This window comes from Lichenostomus cassidix, chromosome 3, assembly GCF_008360975.1.
Source record: "Lichenostomus cassidix isolate B80296 chromosome 3, HeHo_3.0, whole genome shotgun sequence".
Classification (NCBI taxonomy): Eukaryota; Metazoa; Chordata; class Aves; order Passeriformes; family Meliphagidae; genus Lichenostomus; species Lichenostomus cassidix.
Window position 1 is genome coordinate 11,820,752 of NC_139483.1, and position 6,000 is coordinate 11,826,751.

Sequence of the window (6,000 nt, forward strand, 5' to 3'; positions counted from 1 at the left end):
TGCCAGCACAGAGAAAGCAGAAGGGAGAGAAAGCTCTCTTTAAGAGTAGGTGACCCAAAAGGTGATCTGCAGCCTGGAAAAACCCACATCAGGAAAGGAACTTGCAGGTTTCCTGTCATGAGCCCTCAGGTAAGAGGGAGTTTCTAAAGCACAATGCAAGAGGCTTCAGCATAGTTTGAAGTATTCCAGACATTTAGAAACTGCAACAACAAATATGGACCTTTTTTGCATGGGAGCAATCACAGGCAATGTATGGATCTGGAGTGCTGATTACAAAGAGAAATATTTAACAAAATGAAGGGAAAAAAGCCCTTTCCCACTTGTATTTTTCTTCTTTGATTTAGCCAGGCTTATTAAAGTAGGTTTGGTTTTGAGGGAATGCTGTGTTTCAGCAGCTGAATTTCCTTTTGCCCTATTAAGTAAACTACAGGGAGTTTCATAAGGCAGTGCAACTAACTCACACAGGGAAAATTAGGAATGCATGCATTAGTGATAGCTAAATGTTTCATTGCTAACAGTGGAATTAAAAAGACCTCCGTGCTATTTTAGTATTACCAATGTGCAGCAAATCCACTGTGAGATGTGATCTGTCCTCCTCAAAATGTGGAACTTGGAGTATGGTGAAATGTCCAAGGTCATGTCAAGACAGAGCTGGAAATAAAATCCAGGTCTCTTGATTGCCTGTGCAGAGATATATGTTAAAACAATTACCATCTGCATATCTGCCTGAATAATTGATTGCTTAATTCAGTGTCTGAACCAAAGAATGGAGTGGGGAAGAAAGGAGGAATTACCTTGTGTTGACCTAAAACACAATAATGTTATTCTTGCAACAAAGTATTTCCTTTTGAGCAGATGGGAGCATTTTGCCTGAGCTAAAATGAAATGCAATGTTTCATTTATTTATTTTTAATTGAACAAGCTGGCTTTTAATTCACTATGCCTCAAGTTGCCTCCAGTAAAAAAAAAACGAGACACATTCCTGCTTTTTTAGCAATCCTCCTTCCCAACTTAAATTTTTCAGCCTGAACTCTTAGTGGGGTTCAGTCTGAATTCACAACTTTTTTTCATTCACTGCACTTTCCAGGTAATAAACAACTGACCTGACCAACAGCATCTTGCTGTGGTGTAAATAACACTAGTTGTTGTGGAAGGCACCAGTGTAAAAATAAACCTGTACCACTTCTGGCAATTACTGTGCAGAGTGAAAACAGTCAGAAAGTCTGACTGTGTCCTTTCTGCTGTGTTTTTCAGAGGCTCCCCAATACTGCAGGACAGGACCATCTGACAGCCCCAAATGTATCCAGCATCACCTGTGAGCTCCCCACACCCATATCAAGCTGGGGAGACTGAGTCACGAGGAGTGATTCTTATTTTAAGAGCTTCTGAAAGAAGAACCCTTAGAGTCTCTCCCGGGAATGCCAACATTACAGCATCACCTGGCCCTCTTGGTCTGCCTGCTGACTGAATTCTATGCCTCCCCTTGCACCTAAAATCCCTGTTTAACTGTGTTTGTGACCAGGCTGGACACAGACAGGAACACCCAAATGTGGATCCAGGACTGGCCCTACTAACTCACTTCAGTCTCATTCCTGGTGGGCAGCCAAGCCCCCAGAGAGCTCAGTTCTTGCACACACCCTGCTCACCTGGCTCTGCTTGCTTTCCCACACTGCATGCAGGAGGCAAAGCAGGACAAGGCACTGCCTCACCCTTGCTGGGCATGCAAACCACCAATGCTGTGCTCCAGGCTGGGACTTGAGGTACTCCTGAAGCCCAAATGGAAAATAAAGAGATGACAGAACAGGAAGAAAGCCTGGTGGTGCAGACTTGGTGCAAAATGGGAGTTTCTGTACCTCCTGCCCCAAGCAAAGCACCCCAGGGCTGTAAGTCACTTTGCTAGAAAAACACTGTAAAATTACTAGAGTCAGTTCATCTGGGCAAGGATGATTAGAGTAAACAGCTGCTTTGCTTCTGGGGCCATAAAATCAGCCGTGCTCCACAAGACTCTAGAAAAATTGCAGAGCCAGGAATATACCGTGAGACAAAAGCTTTACAGGGTAAGTGATTTAGCCATGGTGAGAGTGGTAGCTGGAGGCAGACAGGGCAGGCAGGGAAAAATGAAGCAATAGCATCACCGGGGCATAGTTTGACCTTTACAGACCTTTCTTCACCCCACACTCACCCCTCCCTGCAGAAATAAGAATGGAAATGAATAATGCTAATGCCCACTGGATTCAGGGCATTTTCTGAACTTGAAGAAAAATCCTATCCCCTCTTTCCTCTGGGAGGAGAAGGAATATAGGACATCAGGGACTTCTGTATGGGAGACACAGGCTTTGGGCTGGCAGCACATCCACAACACAACCTTGCCTCCACGATCTTGTAAGGCACATGCAGCTGGAAGAAGGGAGATTGTTTTGTTGCAAAGAGCACAAGGACAGGAGCTGGAAGCTGGGTGGGTGACATGGGGACACCACATGCTGGGACACGACTGGATAAATCATTGCATGGAGCAGGCAGCTGCTGTGGGAGATGTCCTGAAGCAGCACGCTGAGCACAGCTGTCCTGCAGGACCTGACACCAGGCTGGATGCCTTTCCTAGGTCCCTTCTCAAGAACTATTTGGTTATGCCCCATCCCTGGAAGTTTTTAGCTGGAGCCTGAGCAACCTGAGCCAGTGGAATGTATCCCTGTCCAAGGCAGGGGGCTTGGAACTACATGATCTTAATGTCACTTCCAACCCAATCCATTCTAGGATTCCGTCCTTTTGCTAACACCATTCCAGACTTCTCTGTTTCCCTGGGGACTTTTAAGGTGTCTGAGGAGTCAATCAAAGCACACAAACCCCATTAAACCTCTGCTAGAATTATGCCAACTTGGTGTGAACAGTCAGTTCATTCTTCTCATGCCTCAGGGAAGTCTCAAAGGGTAAGGACAGAAATACAGCACAGATTTGGGCAGTTAATGGTAAATGAGGGAACTTTGCACATTCAGGTTTTGTACAGACACACACACACACACAGAAACACACATCCATAGGGATGCCATGGATAAAACTGGCACTGCTAAAGGCATGCATGGACTCACACCACTCATGCACTGCACCACTGCTTCAAGATGCAGTCTCTGCTTGTGCACTGGAAACAACCAGTTTGTCACTCTTCTGATTTTATGGCACCAAATTCAAATCACAAAATCCTTTGATTTTCAGGTGCCACAGGTTAGACCAGCTCCATGTGAATCCTCAGGGTCACAGGCATTTACAACTGAAGAGGAGCATTTTGCTGTGATCCCATTACTCAAAGTAGTTTACAGCTTTTGCCAGAGAAAAGGTATTCAGAAGCAATTGACATGATAGCTGGAGGATTCAGACACTTGCACACAGACACTATTCATGTTTGTCAAAGCAAAGCCAATGAACACGCAGAGTATTTTTCTCCTGTGCGCACCTCTGCAGCTATTTTCCTTTTTTTTCCCCCAATTGCACCATACAAACAATAACCTGTACAAATTGGAGTATTCAAAGTGAAGATGACAAAATCTGGACTCTTAATAACCACACCTGTAATCTGCAATCTTAAATAACCAAATAGGCAGTATTAAAAAACTCTCCTGGAAGCATTTACAGCTGTCTGCAGATATGAATTTGCAGTAGAAAGAAAGAAAAAAAGGCAAAAAACCATTATCCAACCATGTTGCACATTTTCTCTAATACTGTCCTCAGAAGCAAAAGCATTCTAAATCCTGAGAGCATCCTTCCTCAAGTTAAATGTGCTGTGGTGGTGCCTGTGTACACCAGTACTGCATTACATCTGCATTTGTATAAGGAAGAGCCCTCTGTGTGTGTGAGATTTATCCCAGAGTGTGTGGCACCAGTGGTGTGAGACATCTGCCTGCCCACGTAATGAAAGGAGACTTCATTTAATTCCTACCAATGGATTTATCCTCCACACACCCTGGCATGACCTGCAGTTACCAAACTGCCAATAAAATGTCACCTTGTCCAGCAAAATCAGAAGTGGCTTTGTCTTAGGAGCGAGGTAATTTGAAATTAATACAGACCATCTACATGCAGCTACTTTAAAGATGACAGTTAATTAACTGTAATTAAGACAAATTCATTTAAATACATGAAAGTGGAAAAGTGTATTCTCTGTTGTGACTCCCTTTTAGAATACACAAAAATCCCCCTCTAAGTACCAGTTAATGCCTCATCTTGAATTTAAGACTATCAAAGCATCTTTAATTGTTGCTAATGCTCTGTTTACACTGGATTAATATCTAATTAATTGTAATTTGAATATTTAATCTATCTGGAAAGTTTAGATATTTTTTGTTTGTTTCTTTTTCTTTCATTACACACACAGAGGCTACAACCTCCCTCCAGTGATTTTGAAGGCACAGTTCAACAGATTGCTCTCTGGAGCAACTCCTGCCACTCCTGCTCCATATTCTATCCGGGGGGTGTGGGTCAAACCCCCCCATCACCTCCAGTCCCACACAGACCCTTGCACCTCTCCCCCTGCAGCACACTCTGGACTGGGGAGTGCTGTTAATCCCATTCCCAGAAGGCTTGTACTCTTGGAGCATCAATTCCGGAAAGCTCTCGGTGCATTTGCCAGCTTCTTCCTACCGAAGAACTGACCCCTTGCGGGATGCTTTAGTGATACCCGGATACCCCATCCAGAAGGACGTGGCAGCTATGGGGGACTTACCCAAAGTCCCCCCTCTGCCACCGATAGCAGCCACCACTGCTGTCTCCTTGCCTCAGCCATCCCTTTCTCCAACTTAGCTGCCACTGCTCTCAAACGAAAGGATTAGAAGGAAAAGAAATTCAGCCCGGCGCCTCTGGAGCAGGGCAGTGGGGGGAACGGGCAGCTGCGGCTGCCAGGAGCTCCGCATCCCCTCCGCCTGCCCCCGGCTCGGGCTCTGCCCCCCACAGCCCTGCACAGCCCCTCTGCCCCTTCCCGGGGCCGGCAGGGCGGACGGGAGCTGGGAGGAGAAGCCGCTCTGCCTCAGTGCGCTAGCTGGGATTCCTCCTGGGGAAGAGGAGGGAAGGGAAAAGGACCCCGCGCGCACTTTCCCTTCCAACGCTCCCAATCTCGCCGCGGCGCTGGAGAAGCCTCTTCTCCCCCCAGACCCTGCCGGGCAAGACCGGGCACGGTAATCTGGGCTCTCCGCAGGGCATCGGGGAAGCACCTCTGCGGGCGGCCCCGCTCAGCCCCCGCGCTTCCCTGCGCTCCCCGCGGAGTCCCTCCGCCGCGGCTGCTGCGGGAGCCGCCGTGCCCCCGCCTCCGCTCCGCGCCCCGGAGGATGCTCCGGAGGATGGATGCGGCGGAGCGGCTGTTTGGTGCATCGCCGGCCGGAGGGGATGGGACACGGTGGGCTGGGGGGTCACTCACCTCCCTGCAAGGTGACCCGCGGCGCGCTGCTCCCGCTGGCGCGGCCGGAGGGGAGCTCAGCGCCCGGGCGCTCCGGCCGGCAGCATCCCCGCGGCGGGGGCGGCCGATGGGAACCGGGCCCGGGGCTGCACGGAGCGAGCGGAGACGGGGCTGCGCCGCCTGCACCGCCTCGGCGGCTCTGTGGGCTCGGGGGGAGGAGGAGGAAAAGGAGGAGGGAGGGAGGGAGAGAGAGAGAGAGAGGCAGGCCGAGGGAGAGAGGCAGGAGAACGAGCCCTGCGCGGCAGCGCGGCCAACTTTCCTTCTGCAGCGCAGCGGGAGCAGCCTCCCATCCCTCGGTGTGTAACCCCCGCCCCGGGTGAGTATGGCAAAACCCTCCCCTCTCTGACCCCTCTCTCCTCCTCCTCCTCTCTAGGCCTTCCTCCCAGCCAGGTTCTCCTCTGTTCCCCACGCAAACCGAGCTCGGCTCCTGTCACCCCAGCCCGGCTGTCCCCACACCTCGCCCGGGCACAGAGGGACCCCAGGCTGCTCCCCCAGCCACAGCAGCCCTGCCAGCACAGCTTCCCACGGCCATGGGGAAGCTCCAGCACGTCTGGAGAACT

General features: G+C 49.9%; 1 protein-coding gene across 1 annotated transcript in view; it reads right to left on the minus strand.

Moving 5' to 3' along the window:
* The window catches only part of SYNDIG1 (synapse differentiation inducing 1), a 49,564-nt gene extending 43,812 nt beyond the window's left edge, over positions 1–5,752 (minus strand). The window contains exon 1 of the mRNA XM_085054531.1: positions 5,402–5,752. The gene's annotated coding sequence lies outside the window, so the exon portion shown is untranslated. The remainder of the gene's footprint in view (positions 1–5,401) is intronic.
* Positions 5,753–6,000: the final 248 nt, after the last annotated feature.